The sequence below is a fragment of the Anser cygnoides genome, chromosome 3 (genome assembly GCF_040182565.1).
Source record: "Anser cygnoides isolate HZ-2024a breed goose chromosome 3, Taihu_goose_T2T_genome, whole genome shotgun sequence".
NCBI lineage: Eukaryota > Metazoa > Chordata > Aves > Anseriformes > Anatidae > Anser > Anser cygnoides.
Genome location: NC_089875.1, coordinates 110,087,615 through 110,101,461, shown reverse-complemented (window position 1 = coordinate 110,101,461; position 13,847 = coordinate 110,087,615). Strand labels below are relative to the sequence as shown.

Here is a 13,847-nt window from a genome sequence, read left to right as displayed (position 1 = left end):
TTTCAAGAAAAGAGAACTGCATTGTACTAAAAATTTGATGGTGGTAAAATGAAAATATAGTTTCTTTCAGGTTAGTGTACATGAAAGGCTTAAAAAATGTTTTTAAGGTCTTTATTTAGCAGTTACATTATTTCTGAAATCTGTTGACAAAAGCATCCTTCACACCTCAGTGTTAATTCAGCAGAACTTTTTTCAACCTGTGACTTATTGCTTCAGTAAAAGTAAGAACTCAGACTCAGATTGGCACCTTAAAAATGTACCAGACTGTCATCACAATACAAGTATGTTGTATATCTTTCTGCTGATATACTGATGAGGACTTATATTTTACAAAAAAAAAAAAAAAAGTGGCGAAAGTGTTCATATTTTCAAAACCAAGATTTGATGATAGTGTCGCTAGTTTGGTTTGTCATGATTTTTTGCTGTTGCAAAACAACATTCCTTGTGGTTCTGGTATTGGTTAATATTGAAAAATAATATCATTACAAAAGAAAGGAAAAATGTAACTAAAAGTGCTGAGAAACACTGTCCAAATCTTAAATAAATATATATACTTATTTATTTTTAAAATATTATTTTTTTTTCTTTAAGTGGACTGGGATTTTATCAGTGATACATTAATCTACCTCACTTACTACCCTGCTCCAACCATCTGCAACTGCTTTCCTTCTTGTAAAACTAGGTCCTGAACTGTTCCATTAAAAATGAAAATGCTGTTTTACAAATGCAAAAGCATAACTCAAAATCCTGCAAGAGCACTCCTTAAACATAAATATTAGAACTCTGAATAATACAAATATATAAACATATTTATATATCTAAAATTGTATAATAAGCCATACATTTATAAAATGCTGAAAATGAATTAAGTTTCATATCAGTGAAACACAGATTTGGATCTGCTTTCTTTGGCTTAGTCAATTTTTTAATGTTTGACTTGATAATAACTAACACCACTGAAATAAGCATAGCAAATGAAATAGAGAAAAGTATCCCTTCTGAATTGTCTTTATGTGTTTGCTTTAATCAAAGAACATTTTCTTATGTAGATGTCAGATTGGCATTTTTTCTTTCCTGTATAATGCTCTGGCTTAAAGTAGTCTCACTTTAAATACAATATTTAGTGAAAGAGCTAGCTGTTTCCTCGCTTCTCACTGTGGAGTTTTCATTCACAGGCACTGTGGCATTTTTAAAAAGTAAACTAAAATTCATTGGAGTTTTACATCAAAATTAGTACTCAAACATGTTTACAAACTTCATGTTCAAATGTTCAAACTGATAGACTGCAAGCTATAGGAGTAAATCCAGTCCTTCCTGTCCTTCAGAAGTATATCTAATCCTGACTGCAAAATTCCTGTGTCCATTGAAGACCACATCCTGAAGCTGCCTATCTTTCTGGAAGCTTTTCTTTACTCTTTGATAGGACTTTGTCAGGAATCTCTGGATGAAGTCCTCTGGTCTGTTCAATACAAGAAGTTAGATGAGAAGACCAATCTTCCTCTTAAAAGCCACAATGGTTTCAGTCTGAAAGCACGTTACACTTAAGTTTTTTTAAAGAATGTTGGCTTTGAAATGGAAAATCAAAAACCTCATTCCCCTTACACCCACTTTCCCTAGCATTTAAACAAGCTTATTTGAGTTTCAGAAAAAGTCTGGGGTTATTTGATGCTTTGGGAAAAAAAAAAAAAAAAAAAAAAAAAAAGTGGTTCATCCTTAGTTTATTTGTGACGTAAGTATAGTCTCCTAATAGTGAAAATGAAGACCTTATATTTTGGTGTTCTCTTCCCAAAGTTAATGAGTGAAATGAATACAGAGCTTCTCAGAGCTCAATAGAGAATAGCTCCTACATTAAACGAATACTGTGGATAACAGGGAACGAGCTCTCTTAATGTGTTACAATGACAGAAGAGTTAGGGACTTAGCCATGTTTCATTGTGGATTCTCCACCAGGATTAGAGAACTTTGTTCCTTTAATTAATACAAGGCAAAACTTTTACACCATGGCTTCTCATCCTCTTCTGTCCTTCTTTATTTCTTTTTAACATTAGTTCTTTAACAAATCCCTCTTTTCAGGGACCAAAAGCTGATATGTTCTGGGGAAATGCCAGCAAGATGTTAAAGATTGGCACAACTAGCTACTGTCATTCTATCAAGACAATAGGATTTGAGCGAAAGGGGTAGAGTTCTCCATGCAGAATTTAGCTGCTTAATCCTCTCTTGTGGGCTGGCACAAAATCAACAAAAGAAAGAAACCAAATTACCCAGCTCTGCTTTGGCAGATTTAGCCACTGTCAGCAGGCCAGAAGTTAATTCCCTCATATTCTTGTTTGCCACCAACTACGGCAGGCCTTGCTGAGCCAGGTTTCCTGTGTAAATCTGTCAGCTGAAATGATGCACAGCATGAAGAAGGAGAGAAAAGACATGCAAAGAGTGTGGTCCTTTCGCCAAATCAAGTCCCCAGAAGTCAAGGACTGGCACAGGATCTACCTCTTTGCCTTCAGCCTGAGTGACATTTTTGACACAAGATGAGAAGGATTTATAGATTCTTAAACTGCCATCGCACACACACACACACTTCCTTGCCAATAAGTAAGGATTGTTGTTACATTAAGCTCTGTGTGTGGGAGCCTGTTTCCCTTCTGGCAACCAGCACAAGCTTCCAGCTGCTTAGCATCTTTTTGAGACTCAACAGTGTATAGGGTATGATATGTTAATAATGAGGACTATATAGTCATCAATGCCAGTAAAATTGCAGGAAGGGTAGGGAATGCATCACCAGTTTGTTCTGTCACAAATACTTACTGACTAAGTCATAGTGTATGGTGCCCAAACTAAGCTCTTGAGGGGATAATGTGACATAGGAGGATCAGGCTGTTGCATGTCATTCATTATTTTCCTCTTTCCATAGAAATCAAGTAACAGCACTACTGTGAGTTGAGGTGAGTTGCGTGCAAAATATTTGCAGCAACATACAAAAAAATCTTGACTCACAAAGCTTTTGGGGTCTTGCTATGAACCCCAAAATGGATGTTGATTTGTGAAATTTTTCACTTAGGAATGTTTCTTTTAAAGCAAAGATAGTCTCAAAGAATATTAGGAAGAAAAGCACAATCTGCTTCCAAAGGAAAGAATATAGAACACTTTATAAAAGGTATTGGATTCCACTTGAAAATCGCAAAGGCCCAGGGATTCCACATGTTCTTAGTGTGAAAATGGACATTTTCTTAAAGTGCTTAATGAAACATGTTTGACATAATGAGTAATCCTGCAAAAATGTCGATCTGAGTGTGAAATTCTCAAAAAGAGAAATTATCTGTTAGCAGTTCTCATTGCCTTTTTTCTGTACTGGAAGTAGTTTCCACTACACTCGACCAGTATTTGGCACATATTTTGTACTATAATAATAGCGTATATCTGTAATGTAAGCAGTATAATTCAGTGTGTTTTGTTTAAGTTCTAATTACTTCTGTTTCAGGCTAAATAATTGCTAAATTATTGTACAGCAAAATTGGAAAGAAAAAAAAAAAGATATTTGTGTGTGTTGAGACAAATTTTTAGATATATCACAAACATATCTACTAATTGTAACAATTGGATGAAGTGAAAGGATAGATAGAACAATGTTTTATCAATATCAGTGCTCCTTTCTTGACTTGAGCAAGCTACTTCTAGCTACAATCATAACACAGGTCTGGCATAAGTGCCAGACTTGGTAATTATGGCTACTGAACCTAAGTATTAACAGACAATTTAGTTCCATTCATGTATGCCAAACCTTGATACAATAAATGGAGAAAAGTCATTTCAATTCCTAAATTAAACAGGCAGAAGACTAGCACAAATAAAGAGTATCTCATCTATTTTGTTATTTCTAGCTATAACCCAAGACAGATGTTCATGTTAATAAAAACACTATGGAAATGTTTAGTGGAAAATTACCAACACTCCCAAACAGGTTAACCTGGATAAAACCCAGGATGCTATCTAACAGAGACAAGTGCAAGATGACGTACTTAAGAGGAAATAATCAACTGCATAAATACAGGTTAGGGAATATTTAACAGATGAGGTTCCAGTTCTGTAGAAAAGGATGCAATTTATCACTGGTCATGTCATATTTTTTCATAACAGCCTTTCAGCACCAAAGATGGATTTTGAAGGAAGTTTAAAATAGAGGAAAAGGTGCTAGATCCTACTTTGGTCTCAGTTCTAAATCTAAACACTTAATTGAGACACCTGACCTAAGAGTGAAAACACTAGACACTTGCTCTGTAGCTAACGGAGAAAAATCAGCACTTCCAGAAGGCCAAAATATTTTTAATCTGACTTGGAGATCTTCCCTAGGCATCTCACTAAAGTGACTAAATTTTCATGGAATGAATCCAGGTCTAAGTGTCTATGGAAACTGATTTTTAGAAAGCATGTGCCCTTGTCAGGCTAAGTGATTTAGGCATATTTTTGATCTGTGCTTCTGAATTTACATGCCAGCAAACCACCACGGCAGGCATTTTCAAGACATTGGACACATTTACCTCATGTCTATAAGTGCAAATGAGTGTCCATGATGGAAGACAGTAAGCCAACTTTGGAGTGCGAAAATATCAGGCTGCGGTGTTGCAGTGCTCTACCTGCTCTACCGGGAGAGCTTATTAAGTAAAGAGCCTGAAATTGCACAGCTTTCCCAATAGCATAGGTGACACTTTTCTGTGCCTGGCAGAAGGCTAGTTATATATTGCTAGAGAGATGCTTTCCCAAACATGTCTATTGCTCTTTGCTACCTGATATAGACATACTTAACACCTTGAGATCTAGTCCAAAGTGTAGCCAACATGATTCCACTCTACAGAAAATATTATGGCAGTCTGTTGAGCCTTGTATCTGCGGACATTCTTGTACAGCTCACTCAGCTGAGATTCACACTTAACAAACACCTGGGGAGGTGGAAATTTCTTTTGGACATTTTATTTTAAGATTGACCCAGATTAGAAAATGCTTCAGAAAAGCAAAGCAAATCTTGTTCTCTGTAGACATGCCTGCATTCTTATGGGATAGTCAATAGGAGTACATGGGTATAACTGAGAGCAAGTTTTGGCTCACATAGTTTGAAATCTATTTGAACTCTTAAAAAAAAATAAATTTTAAAAAGGATTTCCTTCCTGTCAGCAAAAAGCCACAGACATCAGAGGAACAGAGTCAACCACATGTGTGTTTCTTTTCATGCTTCCTAATCAGATGTAACGATTGCTCACTATGTATAGATAGTTTTTTTTTCAAGGATGTGCATTCCTGAGTCTTAAGGGCTTGCCAAGTGTAAAAGCAAACAGAACAATCTATACATGAGGTGATGTATGCCTTTAGGCTTTCCTGACTGCAGCAGGACTAGGGGAATCTAACAGAGTTCCTCTTCCATCCTGGCTGTTGTAAAGTTCTCAAGAGAAACCACAACTGGCCTCTGTCCAGTAATCATCCTTTTATTGGGTTGAAAAGTTACTTCTCTGAGAGTGAAGAAGAACAACAGCTGAAGGAAATGCACTTACAGGGACTGTAAATAGTTCTATAGAAATCCTAACAAAGGTGTCATAGTGTACGACTTAATCCACTACGGATAATGCTATCATTGACAGTGATTCTTCACTCTGTGATGGGGAAGAAGGGGAGGAAGGAAAATATATATTAATAAACTGAAGTGCTGAGGAATTCTCAGAATTTTTACATAATAAACTCTTAACCAGGGTCCGTTTTTTGTAGGTCTGCCTATACTACAGACACCACAACTTTCACAGATGTAGCTGAGCTAGTGCAGGTATTTTCACAGAGATGTAACAGTAATGCAAAGCTCAGTAGGAATGAACAGGTTAAATTTTCACCTCATTTCTAAAGTAAATTTTGCATCTGTATGAAGCTCTATGTTATTACAGCTAGACTGAAAGCATTACTCAAAGTAGGTCATTAAAACCTTACTTAATTAATTATGTCTACATGGTCTGTCATGATTACATACCCTATACACCTCCATATCCTAATGCTGTGCCTTTATACAATGTGTAGCTTTTCTTTGTTTTCTTGAGAAATCAATAGAAACACATAGAATCTCTACTGACCTGAGAGTTAGGAGAGCTGGATTTATTTGCATTTTTTTTATTCATCTGTGATCTTAAATATGTCATTTCCCTCTGTCTTTTCTCTGCAACTATCTTTGAAGAGGGAAGGTTTGTGCAGACAGTTTCCCCGAAAACATTTGCTCAGTGCCTAATAAATTGGTCTGGATCTTGGTGACTTTAAATCAGCTTTTCCAGTTTAACTCTTATTTTTGGCCTGGACTGTGCACATTGTTTACCTCCTGTGCATATGCACCAAACTTGCATAAAGAAATTGTTTACATTCAGGACAATGATTAATGTCGAAACTGATATTCATAGACTTCTATGAATCATAGAATCATAGAATGGTTTGGGTTAGATGGACCTCTTAAAGATCATCTAGTTCCAAACCCCCTGCAACGGGCAGGGACAACTCCCACCCGACCAGGTTGCTCAAAGCCCCATCCAACCTGGCCTTGGAACACTTCCATTGATGGGGCATCCACAGCTTCTCTGGGCAACCTGTTCCAGTGTCTCACCACCCTCTGAGTAAAAAAATTCTTCTGAATAGCTACTCTAATCTACCCTCTTTTAGTTTAAAAACATTACCCCTTGTACTATCACTACATTCCCTATTAAAGAGTCCTCTTCCACTTTCCTGTAGGCCCCCTTTAGGTACTGGAAGGTCTACCTGGAACCTTCTCTTCCCCACGTTGAACAACCCCAACTCCCTCAGCCTGACTTCATAGGAGAGGTGCTCCAGCACTCGGATCATCCTCATGGCCCTTCTCTGGACTCGTTCTAATATGCCCACGTACTTCTTGTGCTGGGAGCCCCAGAGCTAAACAGAGTACTCCAGGTGCGGTCTCACAATAGCAGAGTAGAGGGGGAGAATCACCTCCCTCATCCTGCTGACCACGCTGCTTTTGATGCAGCCCAGGATACGGTTGACTTTCTGGGCTGCTGGCTCATGTTGAGCTTCTCATCAACCAACACTCCCAGGTCCTCCTCATCAGGGCTGTTCTCAATCAATTCTCCACTCAGTATTTGTGTTTGGGATTGCCTTGACCTGTGTGCAGGATCTTGCACTTGGCCTTGCTGAACTTCATGAAGTTCACACAGGCACACCTCTCAGGCTTGTCAAGGTCCCTCTGGATGACACTCCTTTCCCCCAGTGTGTTGACCACACCATAGAGCTTGGTGTTATCAGCAAACTTGCTGAGGGTGCACTCAATCTTACTATTCATATCACCAACAAAATGTTAAACGGTGACAGTCCCAATACCAACCTCTGAAGAACACCATCCATTACTGATCTCCATTTGGCCATTAAGCCATTGACCATAACTCTTTGAGTGTAACCATCCATCCAATTCATTAGTCATGACCTCTACATCAGAAATCACTACTGTAGTATAAATAATTTTCTTCAAAGTTATGGGAAAATGTTTCTTATGATTAATATTAGGTTACACTTTTTAATTCATGCTTTAGCTTGAGTGTCTCTGTAGCTCCTTTCATTACAAATAATGAAGAGTGAGTCATGATAGACAGCCAAAATGACATCAGGTGTCTGAAATGAGAAGACTAAGTTTGTGACATCAGTAAGATTTTTCTCTGCTTTTGATTTTGAAAACATATGAAGACAGCACTTCAGGAACATCAATTCCATTCTTCTTTTAAAAGGATATGAAAACTGTCTCGTCTAAATATTTGACTCGGCAAAACTAGGTAAGGGAAAAATGTTATAATTTGTAGCTGTGCTTGTCTGTTCTGGAGGATAAACAGATACAGAAAACCCAGATTAGCAGGAAGAGTTATTTTCACCAAGAAACAAGAAAAAAAAAATCTTAAGGTCAAAGAAACTCAAATTCAGTACCAGTTCACTGTACTGAACTGTAAACTCTCTTGGTTTTGAGCAGTGAATCCTGCCTTGTCCTCATGTGTTGGTTAGCTTTGTAGAGATTTCTGGAAGTCACTGAAATACCAATTGTTTAAATAAGCAAAATGAACTTGGTTCCCAAATTTATGCCTTCCAACACTGTACTGATTTCCTAAAGAGCACACACTACAAATATGTGTCTATCTAATACAACCGCGCCATCCTATTGAACAAAATGTACCCATGACTGTTCTTGGCTTTAGAGGCCAACTGGCACGGAGTGGTCTGTGTACATAGCAGTAAATTCCACTAGCAGCCAAACTGCCCTTTGGGAACAGTTTCTGCCCATATTAAATCCCAAAACTTGCCCAGGAATTTTTGGGGAGACCATTAGCTAGCTGAGGTCAAAATCATACCAGAGACAATTTTGACTGCTTCACAGTCTAGATCATTGAGTACTAACACTCAGGAACATTCCTTGGCAGTGTTTAATTTATGAGCATGTATGTAGCCTGGGAGGAGTACAGCTTATCTGAGATTTCTTTATAAAGAAAATGAAATAGGTATGTTTATGGAGCAATTCATCTTTGACTTCAGAATATGGTCACGTAAAACAAGTCAAATGAATCAAGCCCTGAAGATGTCCGTTTTTTTCCATCATCTGTAAAGTGAACCTAGAGAGACTTACTAAGATATATAACAGTAAATTATAGGCATATAAAGGGATGAATGCTTCTTATATAATTAGAACAACTGGTTAGTGATGCACAGCTAGCAAGCATTTTTACTTTTCCAGTATGTGAGGCTACTAATTTGGATAGCAGTTTCTTTCAGGTACAGAAGCCAGATCCCTGCATATTTTTTCAGATATCAAAATGCTTCTGTGTAAATAAATTTGTCCTTTTTTATGTGCACTGTACAGGTTTTTCAGGAATCTGAAACAAGTGTTTTTCTTGCAATTTTGTTATGAAATAGACACATTGCAGTAAGAACTTTCATGATGATGAGCTAGAGTAGAAAAGTAGGAACATAATAAGATCAGAAAAGCACTTTTATGTTATTAAGAACAGTCCACTCCAGTACAAATCACAGACATTGCAAAATCCCTTTCCAAATGTTTACCTGTATGAATAGATCTTTGTTCTTTTATGCTTACTGAAAGATTGAGTCGAATAACTTCACTTCTCTGATGCTTACAAAGCTTATTCCAACTTTCAGTCTAAAGCCATGCTTGACTAGCCTGTCTTTAGTTGTTCTTCTGCCAACTTTGCCATTTATCTTAAATAAGCACTTTTCTTCCCTGCCGTTTGCTCCATGGCATACTGGTGAGAAAAATCACACCATCTCTCAGTCTTCATTTTAGTAAATTATACCAATAACAGTCTTCTGGTCTATGACATGTGTTTTTTATGCTATGTGTCCGTTCCAGTTTAAATTAGACTTTCTTGAGCAAGGTTTTAAGAAACAAAAAAATAAATTAAAAAAAAAAAAAAACACCTACAGTTAAAAATTCTTTAATTCCTTGCAAAATTATTTGTTTCTTTTTTCTTTTACCTGGAAATAAGCCATCAAATGCATCCATTGTCATTTACCTTTTCAACAAACATATCACACTGAGTCTGGAGGTTATCTTGGTGCTTATTCTGTTCCTTTATTTGAACATAATGAGATCCTTGATTTTTTCTCACATCTGAGGTGTGATTGTTTCCATCTTGTTAACAATATATGAGGGCCTTTGTGCTATGTTCAGATTCTTCATGATTTTTGAGACCTGAGTCAAAAAAAAATCATATTATTTTGAGCAATTTTTTCTTATCCTTTGTCACAATCTCCTACTGAGCAACAGAAGTTTAGTTCTTTCTAAGGTATTTCTACATTGCTTTCCTGTCTGCAAGGTTTAACTCATCTTCTGTTTAGCCAAATCTCTTGCTTTTAATTATTTCTCAGACATAGGTTTGGTTTATTTACTAGTTTGTCATTCTTTATGGTTTCTTTACTTAATCCTAATATTATTTTTGGAAGTGGTCATTCATACATAGATTAAACAGCTTTTCTTTGGAAGTTGTTTCTTTCGCTTGAGAAAAAATATCAAGGTAATTTTCAATGTGATTTTTAAGGATTTCCCTTCCTTTCTTCCCATTACTTTCAAAGAGTTCTCAGTCAATCTGAATGTGAGTAGAAAGCTATAAAATTTGTTTCATTCCTGAGTGTCCTGTTCTAAAACTAAAAATGTTAGTTACTGACTTACTTTTGCTTACCTGTTAGCACAAGTTAAATCAAGTAAGTTCATGAAGGCTTTACCTAAGTTTTGTTTTGTTTTGTTTTGTTTTTCTATATCTAATGGACTGCTACAAACGGTGAGATAAAATTGAACCCTTTTGGGTTTGATAACACTTTGGAAAAGTGCTATATTGGCTGTTGCAACCATATAATTATTAGTAGAATCTGTTTTCTAACCCTTATCTGTGAAGTAAAATACCATAACAGCTTACTTTTTACTAGTATTTATCTTCCTGACAGTCATAAATCTGTTCCGATACAAATCTCACCTTGGGAGACTATACCATCACTGTAGTAACAAGAACATTTCCTTAAATTCAAGAAAAATCTTTCAAACCTGAGATATTTTAACATAAACACTTAAGGTTCTGTGAACAGGCATACTTCTATAAAACTGTTTCATCAAAAATTTTTCAAACCGCTCCACACACATCCCCCAGATATATCAGCTTTAACTGAGCACAGATCTCACAAACAACCAGACAAGTTACCAAAAAACTGAGAAACAAATTAATCTGAAACAAAGACTTGTTCCTCCTTCCTAAGAACACATCTCATGATAATTCCAGTGCTTTCTGTTCTCTGTTTTTTGGTTCCTATAAATTGTCTGAAACACTAGGTAAAGAAGGAAACTATGTCTGACCTAATCTAGTAGGTTGCATCCTTGCATATTGCAGGGGGATTGGAACTAGGTGGTCTTTAAGGTCGCTTCAAACCCAAACCATTCTAAGATTCTATGAAAATATTAATAGAAGTTTATTTGCCAGGACTGGTGATAGTCAGACAACAGTTTAACACATGCAAATAGTTCTGCTAAAGTGATCTAAAGTTGGTGTGTGTATATAAATGTATGTGTACACACAAACACATATATACATTTGTATATAAAGGACACAGAGTCAGGAGTTACAAGTTTGAATGAAGCAATGGGTTAATTCACCAGTATTTTTCCCAGTACTAAATCAATAAGCCTGCAAGATGTGACATGACTTGATATGAGAAGCACGACCTTATTGGCTAGCTCTATAAATAAGAGATGTAAGTAGCAGTCCCTGGTATCAAGACCCTTTGATATTAATTATTTTGTGCCTATGCTGCTTAGAACCAGTTCCTTCAAATCCATAACCACTTCTCTCAATGCCACAGTCATGAATCCATTTCTACACATTTAGAATCTGGATTTCATGTGATTCCTTTTACACTAAGACATAATTATGATTTTCTTTCATTTTCTAGGTCAAAATGTCCAAAATAATGGAAAAGTTCTTCAGCAGCTGACAAAACAGTGTTTTCATGTCATGAAAAATAAGATATGTGTTGTACTGTCTGGGGTGACATATAAGGGCATGTGGGTGACATATAAAGGCATGAGATTGCTTGGAGATTTCAAATATTACCAGAAAAATGCAGAATGACTGTGCAATAAAGAAAGAGTAAAACCTGGGTCAGGTTCACACATATTGCATTTTAATTTAAGAATCCTTCTTTAAGTTTCTGAAACCCTTTGCAGGCTTGAATCAGTTAAAATCAGAATAAAAACAAACAAACAAAAACCACTCAAGCAGTGTAAACTACCAAGACTAGAAGATCTGAGCCTGTGCACAGATGTTGTTGTTTACTAAAGTAGACCCTTGGGTCTCTGGTAGCTCAGATGCTTCTACATCCCATTCCCTTTCATTAAACATCTCACTACTCTTTGTGAAGCAGACTTATCCTGTGTATTTTAAAGCTGTAAGACTCAGTCTAATCTGAATCCAGAGTCTAAAGCGTCTAACTGTTTTGGGGCTGGAATAAATGTGTCAATTTAGGCACATTTTTGCTTAAATCAATGAGTCCACACTTAGTTCTAAACCAGCAATACCCCTGTGGAAGTGGTCTCTGTATCACAGATTGTTCTGACACATTTCACTTTTTTTTTCTTTTAATATTCTTCTAAAGTCTTTGTAGACAGAAATACATTTCAGCTGTTAACAGACAATAAACAAATGCAACGCTATATTCTACAATTACATGAGAAATAATTTTTTAAAAGTCATGTTAACTGGGAGAAGTTCCTGATGACTGGAAGAATACAAATGTCCTTCCTGTCTTCTAGAGAGACAAAAAGGAGGATTTGGAGATCAGCAAGCTTCAGTCTTAGGAAATCTACAGAAAGTTGTTGAAGTAAATAATTCTGAAGACAGTTTCCAAGCGTATAAATAACTAGAATATTATCAACGCTTTTTTTTTTTTTTTTTTTTTTTTTTACTGTGAGGGGAATCAAAGGTGGGAACAGGTCACTTAGAGAGTCTGGAAAGTCTCTATTATTGGAGATGTTCAAACCCTAACTGGACATGTCTGAACAGCCTGCTCTACCTGTCACTCTTTTGAGAAGTGTGGTTGGATTTGATGATCTCCATAGGTCCCTTCTGACTATTCTATGATTCTTTGATTCAAAATCAAGTGAGAGAGGGAGAATAAAAATCACACAAGAAATGCTGCACCACTTAGCGCTGGCAGAAATTATTTTGTATTTATTTTTCCTCAGAGTAAAAATAGACCAATCCAGAGCACAAATACAGGCAAATTACTCAGTAGGAATATGAATCAATATGCCACTGATTATAATAAATTCTTACTTCAAGTAAGAGATCTCATCGCAAAGAGTATCAGTTTATACTTCCCTTAAGTGTTTCCTTGACAAGCAGGAAACTACAGGTCAAGGTCTTGAGCAACCTAATACAACTTCAAGGTTGACCTTACTTTGAGAAGGGCATTGGTCCAAAATACTTCCAGAGGTTCCTTCCAAATGAAATTATTCTTTACATTTATGATATGATGCCATTAAGCAATACTATAGGCATAAATGGGGTATATAATTTTCACCACTGTATGACCGGTTCCAGTCCAACACAAGCTAATGCTGCATGAAGGATTCTGACAAATAATAATTGTTTTGTGGTTTAAGACTTGAAGATGTTGCTTTCTTTGATTGCTTTTTTGTTTTGTTTTGTGTTTTTTTTTTGTTTGCTTGTTTCGCCATATCTGTTTCAGATGATAGAAATTCAGCAAGTCTTATGGAAGCTGCACCACAAGAAAATTACAGCTTTTGGTATTTGTACTGTAAAATCATAGTGGCGTTCACAAGCATAAGCCTGATTAAAGTCTGAATTTTGCCCTTATTCAAGCCTGGGGCATACTGAATAGGTCTTGTGCCTTTTCCAGGTGTATAATTCCTGAACATTGTATGGAAACCTCCAAATCCTATTTGTATTTACAATATTTTATCACAGTATTAGCTTATTCATTGAGGAGTTTTGTGAATTTAGAGGTAGAAATTGTTGTTCTCCTTAATACATTAACTATATTTTTAAACAGATCTATGACTGCAAGGCACCCTCTGGAATAGTTTACATGTGTATTTCAAATACCACATATATGATTTTGGGAAGATGAGGACTATATTCTAATCTTGGTTATGAAGCCATAAATCCAAACAAATACTTAATTGAATTGTTGGATATATTTTGGGGTGAGAGAGAGAGAATTTAATTTGAAAATTTTTGTTGTTTTTAAGATTAAAAATGAAACAACAACACCCTCCCCACCCCAACCAAAACCACAAA

At 36.3% G+C, this 13,847-nt stretch overlaps 1 long non-coding RNA gene across 1 annotated transcript in view; it reads right to left on the bottom strand.

The window, feature by feature from the left end:
* Nucleotides 1–698: 698 nt before the first annotated feature.
* LOC136790529 (uncharacterized) overlaps nucleotides 699–13,847 on the bottom strand; it is a 73,868-nt gene continuing 60,719 nt past the window's right edge. Inside the window, exon 4 of the long non-coding RNA XR_010830639.1 lies at nucleotides 699–9,733. This is a non-coding gene — a long non-coding RNA (uncharacterized lncRNA). The remainder of the gene's footprint in view (nucleotides 9,734–13,847) is intronic.